Below are 12,588 nucleotides of genomic sequence, written 5' to 3' on the forward strand. Positions count from 1 at the left end.
ATATTTTGTATGGGAAAGTCATTTATTTTTCGTGATTTCGGGGTTAGTTCCATAGTAAAAGTTGCTCAGTATGACCTATACATTCATATTCAGGGGATCCTCGTACCAATGGGACACAAGAGGGGTATTCGTCCCAATACTCAAGGATTTTTTTGGTATTTTCGTTCCAGTGCCCTATTGCACGTACGACGGGTACGTCCAAAAGAGAGGTATGGGCATTGTGAATGTCATCTCGCTTTGTGTGGTAGGGCACAGCACAGCGGATGTCATTCCAGATCTAGAGCAGAGCCCAACTGGGGAAGTACCTCCACCTTACAGAAAACCGCAGCCAAATAACACTAGACCCTACTCATAGTGTTGTGTTCCTGCCGGTGATTAAGGTTGCCAGAGCTCAACGAGGGGGGGAGGGTTTAGGATTGGCAACGCGCATGTCTCCTCTGGAGTTGCAGGCGTACATAGGCTACGGAGCCTGCTTACCATCAGGCGGGCCGTGTGCTTGTTTGCCACCGACGTAGTATAAAAAAAAGGGAACGATATGAAAATAAAACCATCTCCTTTTGATATCTAGTAATTAGCTAAATGCAGCTGGCCGCTATACAATGGACAATTTTAACATAATAATTTACATTTTTTTTGGCTTTTTGTACAAACGATATGAAATAAAACCATCGTGGTACCAATATAACGTGACCCACCGGTGACCCAAGGGATCGTTTAAAAAAATCACAGTTTTCTGCGAGAGACCCTTACGGATAAAAGACAAAAATAAAACCATCTTTTGTTAATATCGAGTGATTAACATCGAATCTGAATGCGGCCGCCGTGACCCAATTTGCACACTTGCTCTTTAACCAGTGCTTCAGCGCCTTAAGATTATACATAATACCTATACAGGATGGCTTATCCTAATGGGCAGGGGATTTTTTTGTGAAAGTTTTGGTAGGTGGCTGATTTGGAAATAAGAAAGTATGTATTCAAAATTTTCGACTCAGATAAAACCCTTGTAACTAATCTAATAATCACCAACTCTACAAATCATATTAGGCCCTCTATCCTCTTTTTTTTTAATATTATACGACATTATTACACAAATTGACTAAGTCCCACAGTAACCTCAATAAGGCTTGTGTTGAGGGTACTTAGACAACGATATATATAATAAATCAATATTTATAAATACTTAAATACATAGAAAACACCCATGACTCAGGAACAAATATCCATGCTCATCACACAAATAAATGCCCTTACCAGGATTTGAACCCGGGACCATCGGCTTCATAGGCAGGGTCACTACCCACGAGGCCAGACCGGTCGTCAGATTATAGTTTGGTATACGAAATCTTAGTTTTTTTTTTTTTTTTTTTTTTTTTTTTTTTTTTTTTTTTTTTTTTTTTTTTTTTTTTTTTCTTGTTTATCTAATTAAATTCTTTATTTAAAATAACAATATACATGATAAACATAAAACTAATTAAAAACTAAACCTAAATAAATCAGAACTTAAATATAAATATAAACTAAATATGTATAAAAAAAACTACCAACCTATTGGCTACCGGGCCGTCCCCGATGCAAAGGTGCCCATCACGCTCGCTGCATTGCCGCGTTGGATTGCGATGGATAGCCTTTGCATCAGGAAAAACCCAGAGCGGGGGTCAAGGCCCCTTTCTAGCAGGCGACGACCCAGATCCCGGAGGAAGGACTTACCCTCAGCGCACCAGCACCCCGAAGTCTCCACAGCGAGAGGAACGAATAAATAACCGCTCAGCGCCGAGTATTTATCTTTTTTAAGGGACGCCGCGTGCTCAGCAGCCGCTCCTGCCGACCGCATAGTGCGGCTAAGATGCGAGGCGGCAAAAGTACTGACGCATGTGGCGTCCCATAGTAAGCACTTACCCTTTTCCCACGGCACCAGGGTCAAGCCGTCAGGCCTTTTGCCGTCCGATCGGCTGAGGCCCGGCGGCTCCAGCATGCAAGGGACATTTGCTGATATTAAGGCCCTCCTAATGATATCATTGAGAGCATGGTGCCGTGGAAACCTTCCCGCGCAGCGGCAGCAGCTCAAGGCATGGTGGCCGTTGCTCTCCACATTGGAACCGCAGATGCATTGGTGGGGTTGGCATACATCAGAACCCAGGCGGAGAGCAGCGGCCACCCGCATCGAGTCGTTGTCTAGTAAGGTGCCTAAGTTTGGGGAGGGAAGAGCGTGTAGCCAGGCCCCAGATTCAGGCTTGGAGGCAGCGATTAGCCTGGCTCTGTCAGCACCAGAAGCGGCATTTATAAGAGTATCGAATAGCCTCCTTACCACGACGTCGTCCCATAAACGCTGGCGGCAAGGTTTTTCGGGTACAGGCGGATCAGAGTTAAAAGCCTTCCAAGCCGACAAAGCATCGGCGGCATAGGGTATTGTGACCTTGGCACCATCTAAAGGTAAAATTTTAGTGACAAGATCCACAACCCCAGCCGCCGACGCAAGGAAGGCAGGAAGGCTCACGTCTCGTGAGCGCCGTATACCCAATCCGCCATTGCGTATTGGTAAAGAGGCCTGGTCCCACTGGTCCGAATTGAGGGACACATTTAAAAGACACTCAGTAGATTCTTTCAGCGCCAGGTCAAAGGAGTCCATGTGTGTGGGGTGAAGCCAAGTAGGCACTGTGCGTAAGAAGTAGGTGATCCTCGGAACAGCAAAGCAGGATCTTAACAAAGTCAGACCTACATGCGCCGAGAGATTACTAAGCCTTTCTCTTGCTGATAAGAGAAGTTGCTCTCTTGTCTTAAAAGCTTCAGGAACAGCATCGGGAAATATAGGGGAACCTAAGAGATTAAAGTTTTGACTAGATAGCTCTTTGAGACCAGGTAGTAGGTTGCGAAATGAAGATAACGAGGCATGAGAATTGGCGCTGCAGGGAAAGAATTCGCATTTATTTGTGTTGACTTCGAGTCCCAAATTACGGAGGAGTGGGAGAAGTGTGAGCAAGTCTTGGTGTACTTCTTCGGGCTTACCACCGAGAGTACCGTCATCTAGATACCAAACATTTAAAGGAGATTGAGGACCGGAAATTACTTTTTGGATGGCGAGGCTAAAGATCAGGGGGCCGAGCGGATCCCCCTGTTGAGCCCCAACCTGAGACTGGATGAGGGACTCATTGAAGAAAAGTTTGGACGGAGAGGAGTAAACTTGGTGTAGGAAAGGGTACAGTAGTGGTATTTTGTCTCTAACTTCGGACAGAAGTACATCCCGCTCTAAAGAATTAAACGCATTTTTTAAATCTATCTTAATGATAACACAGTCCGCATTTTTTGGGTCGAGTACGAAGGCCCGAGTGGCGTGAATAGCAGCCTCACAGCCGAGTTTCGTACCAAAACCTAATTGACAAGGCTGTAAGTATGACGACATTTCGTCACGCACAGCATGACATCCTAACTTAGCAGTCAGGCGGCGGAATACACTAACTACGTAAATATACGGGGAAACTTCAGGATTCAACTGGCCACTGAGTAGAAAATTGCAGAGTTTGGTTAAATATTCGAGCAAGCGGGGTCCGTTCTCGCCGGCAGAGCCGGAAGTGAGTTCTTTCAAGTGTGATGGGCGAATACCATCCAGGCCGGCAGCAGAGCTGTTGTTGAACGAGCCTAGAGCCTGTGAAACTTCTTCCGGCTTGACCGAGAGAGCAGGACAGGACTTGTCTGGTTCGGGAGGAAATGTCAACTGTCTAGATGGGGCCGGATGTTTGGAAACTAGGGTAGCAAGGGTTTCAGGATTTGGCGGCGCTATTCCGTCATCCGACATGAGGATCCGTACTGCCCCTCTGAGGTCACCCTCGTAAACTTTGGACTCTATAGTTCTAAGAATCGAGGGTGGTCTCAGAGCGGCCGTCTCTGCTTGCACAAAAAGGGAATCAATCCCCTCAGAACATATATTCCGCTTAACTTTGGTGGTTAAGTTGCCTGCGCTGGTAGATTCTGGCGCCTTTAAAGCAGAGTAGGCAAATGACAGCAGAGTGAACCATTCTAGTGTACCGTTGTTCTTAATACATTGGTCGATTGCCTCACACAATTTGCCTGCCGCCAAGTTGCGAGCCCCCTTAGGGATGTGACGCAACACTCGCACGGATTGCTTTAGGGTGGCAAGGTCATCAAGATTCAGACTACTATTGTTACCTGAGAGAGCTTGCTGCCGCTGCTGTGGCTGCACTGTAAGTGTAGGAGTGAAAACGATGGGTGGTCGGGTTTTGTGCAAGCGCCCTATATGAACCTTCAACCCGTGATCGGTGAAGGTGCGCGAGGAGTTAGGGCAGTGGGGGCATTGTGAATGGGTTGTAGCCTGCATAGAAAAAAGTTAAGTAGCAGTAAACTAACAAGTAAACTTAAGTAAAAAGTACAAATTCTTAAACTAAATAGAATAGAGATCTATAGAAAATTAACAGTGACGACTTACAAACAGAAACATTAGAAAAGGATATAAAAGTATTTGAGTTATTCCACCTCGAATCTTGAAGGCACTTAGCACATTTATAGTCTCTTAGTCGCGGAAATTCGGTAGTTTATTAATGAAAACAGGAACTGTTGTAGAAATTAATGTAAAAAAACCATTTTCGTTGTTGATACAACCGTACTGACAGATGTCATGTCGCCTCGAGCGCGCTGCGGCTCACTACCTAGAGTGGCCCGGGCTGCGGTCTCCGCGGAGAAATGCACGCTCACTTGTTGTCTATATTTGTGGGTCTCAAAATGGTCTTGGATTAAATATGAGACATGGGATAAAATAATTAAATATATTTTATATTTCGGAAAATACTTTTGGTGCTTGTTTACGTGTTGCTAGGAGTTTTTATAAATAAGATAATATTATTTTACTTGAATAAATTGTCCTTATTAAATCTTAATTCAACCGTTACAGTCAATGAGAGAAATAATTTTTTAATATTTGAATACTACTCCTGATTCCTGAAGTGAAATGCTAAGCAGCATGTGAAAATTACGTTTCTTTGGACAGTAGTTTTTTTATTTGTATACACCGAGTAGACATTAAAGTTTTATTTTACTTCACTTTTTAATATTTCATAATTAACAAACGGGCAAATGTTAGTTTTATTTCTTGCTCTAAGTTTTATTTCTTGGGGTTATATTTTTCTACTTCTAAAGTATTTTAGGGGCATTCTGCCAGAAAGTTCTTATCGGTATTGTGATGCGTATGGCAGCTTACCCCACAATATCTAAAAATCTGTAGAATATACATTGAACAGACAAATACCAAATATCGGAACCTTAGTTTTGTCTGAAGGATACACGGTGTTTTTTTTAAACTCCTTTAACTTTGGGGTATGGCTAAGTACATTTAAGGAAAAGGAAAATTGCATAGTGACGAGAAGAACTAAAGTGAGGATTTTCAATTCCAATGTAAAGGCCGTGTTACTGTACGGGTGCGAAACCTGGTTTGTCCGCAAAGACCTAATGACAAAACTCCAAGTGTTTGTGAACAAATTCTTAAGGCAAATTCTGCACATCTTTTGGCCTAACTGGATCACAAACGCTCACTTATGGAGAATAACCGGACAAGCACCCGTACATAAGGAGATCCAAACGCGCAAATGGCATTGGATAGGGCATATCCTCAGGAAGCCTGACACCCACCTATCCAAGGTGGCCCTGACTTGGAAGATGCCCGGAAAACGGAAACATGGTCGCCCTAAATCTACTTGGCGCCGTTCCGTGGAGCAAGAGTTGGGTGTATTGGGGATGGGGTGGGAGGAGGTTACCCAAGCTGCCCAGGACCGGAGTCAGCGGAAGAAAATGGTTCGAGCCCTACACCCCAGCAGGGGGTAACAGGATGAAAAGAAGAAAGAAGATTGCATAGTTAATTTTCGTTTTACATTTTTTTGGTAAAAAATAAAGAATAGATTCTTATAATAGGGACATTATATTTAAATCCACCAAACAATTGAAAACTACGACATATCAATGGCATTTCGAATATCGATCGTCCGAGATAGTAGTTGCGTTTAGTAGCAAATGTATAAACTCGTACTAAATACTAATCAATATGTAAATGGTATGTCGCCTAAACCCAAAAAATTAGAAGAGAACAAATGATATGGCGCTGCGCGAAACTTGAGCCGACGAAGCTTGGCTGACACGTGATTTTATAACTTTTAATTTCTCTAAAAATATACTTCCGTAAAACCACCCAACTATAGTCCAAAGCTCCCAACTATGGTCCACTAATAAACTCCATTTTTCTCGTTCAGGTGTGTATATTACTATATTTTTGTAGTTCTAAGGCAAAGTATGTTTATAAATGGAAGGTAAAACTAGGAGTAAACCACAAGGAACATTGGTATAGATACTTAATTTCCTTTTGAACTTGTGGACCTTAGTTGCAGTATTGGACTATAGTTGGGTGGTTTTTCGGTTCTGTTTTTTTACTTGCCTAATTCCAAGCCAACTTTAACCTTTGAAGTTATTGGTTGAAGTCCCCCTTTTTGTTGAAGTTTGCTCCTTTTGCTTGGCTTCTGTCCTTGAATAAAACGTGTATTAATTTGATATAAAACCGGACAAGTGCGAGTCGGACTCGCCCACCAAGGGTTCCGTACTTTTTAGTATTTGTTTTTATTTCAACTGTCTAGCTATCACAGTTCATGTGATACAGCCTCGTGACAGACCGACAGACGGACAGTGGAGTCTTAGTAATAGGGTCCCGTTTTACCCTTTGGGTACGGAACCCTAAAAAGTATAATTTGTGTTAGCTCCCTCTTATCTAATGCTTACGGTGCCTTAAGATAGGATACACGTACCTATAGTAGCCGTTTCGAGAAAATTGTATTAACAAATAATAACTTGTTTTACGAATATTTTTTTGTGGATTCTCAATGGGGTTGTATTGTATTGGGTTGGCCAAGGAACAGAAACTAATAGCTTAGACATATCCGTCTGTCATTCCGTGGCTTTATTCCGTGTAAGAAAGCTTGAAGTTTTGGCATGGATAATATATTTAATATTATTTACAGTACATATGGTGCTACTTTATAGCACTAGTGCGAAAATTAGCATATTACGTTACTGTGTCGAACATTTAAAGGGCCATATGTACTGTAAAACGTTGTACGATATATGTGCGAATAGGTAATTCGCAACTCGTGTCGATTTAAAACACTCCCTTCGGTCGTGTTTTAATTTATCGCCACTCGTTTCGAATTTCCTATTTTTCGCACTTGTATCGTAATGTACTTCGTATTTCACTAGATTAAGTGGAAAATAAACACCTTAAAAAAATCGACCCAGCTACATTCGACTCGACAACATACTTATATTGATAAATACTTAAATACATAGAAAACACCCATGACTCAGGAACAAATATTCTTGTGAATCACACAAATAAATGCCCTTACCAGGATTTGAAACCGGGACCATCGGCTTCATAGGCAGGCTCACCCACTGGGCCAGACAGGTCGTTAAATATATTATTGTGTTCTTTAATAGGATAGGTATGTCTGGCGCCGCCGCCGACCACGGCTGCTGGTGGTGCCGCGCGGGCGCACGGACCTGCTCGGTAAGGCTCCGCTGACTCGAGCATTGCGCACCCTCAATTTAATTGCCGAAAATATTGACTTGTTTTCGTGTTCGATGAATGAGTTCACAAAGTCGGCATTGTACATTATATTTTATAGGCGTAACGATATATATAATTAAGAATAGATAAAGTAAGAGCGAATCGCCTAGCGTGGTATGGGCATGTGATGCGGAGGGATGACAGTCATGTGACGAGAAAGGTATTACGAATGAATGTGGAGGGATGGAACGGGAGAGGAAAACCTAGAAAAAGGTGGATAGATTGTGTGAGAGATGACATGAAACGAACGCGAGTGAATGTTGAGATGACGGGTGACAGAAAGATATGGAAGAAAAAGACATGCTGCGCCGACCCCAAATGAATGGGATAAGGGCAAGCGAATGATGATGTTAAAATAGTTACACTATTGTATTAGGCTTAGTATCCTGTAAAAATAGTCGTAAGTGTGGTAAATAAAAAAAGTAAAAAAAAAAAAATATTCGTAACCAAAAACTTTAGGCAACCCTAAAAGATTCTTAATACACCCTTAGTGTTAGAACAAAATAATTGAAACTTTGAAAAAGTTATTTTGAATTGCTTTACGAAATGATAAACTGGAATTTACGTAACCAGAATTTGAGTTGTTTACTTTGAAAATGTTTTATAATTATATTGTACTATTTTGTTTTGTAATGTCAGCAGTATTGTATTAATTTTGTTATTACTGTTCCCTACTGGAAATAAAAATAATATGTAATTTGCATCACTATTAACGCTCCCTATAATTTTTTTGTATATATCAACTTATCTCAAGAGGCTGTCAATACCTAAAGCGCGCACACTGTCTATTTGTATCGGAGTAAATGAGAAAGCACTGTCGCATGTTGCTGAGCCTGAAGCAATAATAAGAAAATTATTTAAATTAAAAAAAGTGGATTATTAGTGTAATATTTTACTAAAGCGGTTTAGATATAAATGTTTTGAAATTGTGATTTTAATTGCAGACCCATAACTCCCATAAGTCAAAACAATAAAGACATAGAACCGTTTAATTGTGATTTTAAGACCAATCTTTGCAATTATTTTCTATCGAGCCGATTTCGTTCAATCATGTATCGAGTACAACCACGGTCTTAGAAATATAATTAATATGAACATATATTTTTCTTACTTGACTAAAACAAATAGTCTTTCTTAAAAAACTGTTTAAGTAACATCAATTTCAAGGACATTGGGTGTTGACAGCCCCTTAAGTGAAATGTAATATTTCTTTTGATATAAATAAAAATATCTTTAACCCGAATTGTCAATGAGTAGTATAAAAAATAAATCGCATAAAAATCACAGTTTCATAATGTCATAAAGATGTAGCAAAAATAGTACCGTTTAAAGACATATTCAGTATCGTGTTTCGATCAGGAAAAAGTGAAGGAAATAAATATTTGACCATAAAAAAAAATATTTTCCATGGGGCAGATCGTTCAAATCAACCAACCCTAAATACAAAGGGCAAACATTTCTCGCGGGATTTTTTTTCTTACTTTTTCCTAATCAGATATTGAATATGCTCTTAATTTTTTGCTATACCTTGTATAAGCTTGTGTATATACAAATTTTTAGCAACTCTTTTATCGTCATCTACAAAAAGACGGATGTTCTTTTAAAAACATTCTGTTTCCAAAACTAGTGAAATCCGGATTTCAGCGCAGCTTGTAAAAAAGGTGCAGTAAGCTTAACAAATGCTTGGCTTTTTTGCAAATTTATTTAGCACCCACAATGAAGTTAACAAACTGTTATTTTATACCGTTTTGAGGCAGCTATTGTGTTACACAGTTTTTAAAACCGACTCCTGTTACATATTTTACGGCGAACAAAACGATATTTTTATGAAAAGTTATATTTTGTTATGAAATTATTAAGCCTGATAGGAGTGCAGATGATGAAACACCAATGGCAGATTTGATTTGTATAGTACATTACGATACAAGTGCGAAAAATAGGAAATTCGAAACGAGTGGCGATAAATTAAAACACGACCGAAGGGAGTGTTTTAAATCGACACGAGTTGCAAATTACCTATTCGCACATATATCGTACAACGTTTTACAGTACATATGGCCCTTTAAATGTTCGACACAGTAACGTAATATGCTACTTCTCGCACTAGTGCTATAAAGTAGCCCCATATGTACTGTAAACGATATTTACAGTACTGTATGGGGCTACTTTATACTATTACTATTTTATGAATTGTTATATTTTGTTATGAAATTATTAAGCCTGATAGGAGTGCAGATGATGAAACACCAATGGCAGATTTGATTTGTAATTATTTTTAGCATTCCCAAACAACTACAGGAAGATTTAATAAAGATATCAGCATTTCTATTTATGACAATATAATTTAGTAATTTTTATTCTACGTGAAACATGTATTTCATACACTTTTTCATTTTTTTATTCTTGGACACTTGGAGAGCCTTTACACCTCCAAATCTTATTAATGTCATTATTATTGTGTATTATTACTTTCTCAGACCGTGGGGACCTTATACATGTCCAAACTTAATGAATTAACCGTGGAGACTATACGTCTCTGTAATATTGTATAATATTCTTGACTTGGTACATACTAGTTATGTATTCTGTAGCATTAGTTTATGAGACTGCTAGTTTAACAGTCCAGACGCGGTTTATTTATTTAATATACATTTTATTTTGACGCTTGGAGAGACTTTACACCTCCAAATCTTATTAGTATTAGTACTCTGACATTGGGGACCTTTTACATCTCCAGATTTAATGTATTTTTAACCATACAGACTATACATCTCTATTGTATTGAAGTAATTATTTATTTTAAGATTATTATAATGTAATGTTTACCCAGGTATTGGCTGTTGTATTTATAAATGATGTTATGTATTTTACAGTACATATGGGACTACTTTATAGCACTAGTGCGAAAAATAGCATATTACGTTACTGTGTCGAACATTTAAAGGGCCATATGTACTTTAAAACGTTGTACGATACATGTGCGAATAGGTAATTCGCAACTCGTGTCGATTTAAAACACTCCCTTCGGTCGTGTTTTAATTTATCGCCACTCGTTTCGAATTTCCTATTTTTCGCACTTGTATCGTAATGTACTATTTCATGTCACTATATGATGTTAATATAATGTTTTACTGACTTGTAAAAGAGCCCTTGAGGCCTACTTGCAGATTTTTTTTTTGAATTTTGTTAATAAGTTAATTCATTGACTTATCATATGAAACCTTATCATATATTTGAGGACGGGCCTTACGGGCAATAAGTATGGGGCCAGTACAGCGATGATATGCACACTATTTCGAGCCAATCCTGCAGTCTAAAGGGGCCCACTAATTAACAATCCGCCGGACAGTATCACCCTGTCAGTTAGAAAAAAAGTTGACAGTTCCGAACAACTGACAGGACTGTTAATCAGTGGGCCCCTTTACGCCACAACGTGATTGGTTGATGAGTTCGCGTCGCGCACGGGATTGGTCGCAACCAGTTTCGTTAGACTGCATGATTGGCTCGAATTCTTGAGGGACACAACTGGATTAGCACCATTCTTAGTGCCCGTAAGGCCCGTCCTTAGATGTATGTCGATGGACCTAATGGAATTTTTTAATTGTTTATAAATAGGCAAGCCGGATGAAATTGAGTTCCAGTACGAATTTGCCCTGCTGAATATTTGAGGCTTCAAAACATGCATTTCTACACGGATCTAGTAAAAAGCACAACGCATAGATGCAGTACATTTTGTACAAATTATAAAAGTAATGAGCAAAATGTGAACCGGCTTGGCTCCGCAGCGTAACCAATGCACGTTTCAAAACGGTGCTAAGAAAATAAAAGAAGATACTAGTACTCATTTAAGATTCTAAAGATATTGCAACACGATCTGACCCAATTCTCGAGTCTACGGGTGTTTAAAAAAATAAACTGATAAAAAACATTCAAATACCACCCATTTGGCTTCGTTTTCTCTTTTACATGTCAATTTAAATTCAAGACTAAAACGAGGCGCAAAGTAAGGTTTTTTAGTTGTGTTGCAAAATGTAATACGGAAAAACAGATAAGAATCGTGTGAATGCACAAAGACTGTAAAGGAGGTTAAATACGGTCGTTTCGGATGACAACGATTTTATACGCGATGTAGATACAACACTATAAATAAATATAATAAATAAAATCTTTATTGCTTTAAACCTTACATTACATTTCATATTGTAAAATGTATGAGTAAGACAGGTGTATTAGGTTTGTAACACATTTAGGTAGTGGGGTTGAGCCTCTGCCTCCCGAACTAGGTCTAAGCCCGTGACTCGGGAGTCAGCGATTCCTCCTAGGTGAGAGCACTTGATTCGGTACCAATGGTATCAGCAATAGAAATCCGTAGACTGGAAAAAAGGTAAATGACAAAGATTGTAACTAATTAAAGTAACTTGCATATAAAGCATATTTAAAAAAAACGTTATACGTTTTAAGATTAATTCACATCACAGTCCTGTAAAAAAAACCAAAACTAGTACCAGACATATTACGTATGTGTTATTCGGTTTTGAATTTAAAAATCTGATTATTTTTTGACTGATGATGATTTGCAGTTTTGTTCAATGTATAGATTTTCCATACAAATCGTGTCAAACGCAAACACCAGTTGCAAATCTCAATGTTAATTAGCAGAAGCATTTAAAGCGTCACAGTTATTAGAGCCGTAATTGTTATTACTTTTGGCTTCGAGATATTTCTGACTGGCCATTAATGACTTCGTGAATCAGGCTTGAAATGAATAGCCTAAAAGTTATTGTAACGAAAACGCTACATTTAGGTACAGCAAGGACATTTTATATGAGTTTTGCATAAAGCTTAAGTCACCAAGCTTTTTGCCCGTGAAAATATTCAATATGAACTAACGGTCATGATCTAAAAATAGCTATATTATGTACACTTTAGAAGGCTCGAGTGAGCATCAAAATATATTGGAGATTACGATAGTAATA

At 39.1% G+C, this 12,588-nt stretch overlaps 1 protein-coding gene across 10 annotated transcripts in view; it reads right to left on the reverse strand.

The window, feature by feature from the left end:
• LOC133528976 (innexin shaking-B-like) overlaps positions 1 to 12,588 on the reverse strand; it is a 152,422-nt gene that overhangs the window by 29,552 nt on the left and 110,282 nt on the right. The window lies entirely within an intron of this gene.

This window comes from Cydia pomonella, chromosome 1 (genome assembly GCF_033807575.1).
Source record: "Cydia pomonella isolate Wapato2018A chromosome 1, ilCydPomo1, whole genome shotgun sequence".
Taxonomy (NCBI): Eukaryota; Metazoa; Arthropoda; class Insecta; order Lepidoptera; family Tortricidae; genus Cydia; species Cydia pomonella.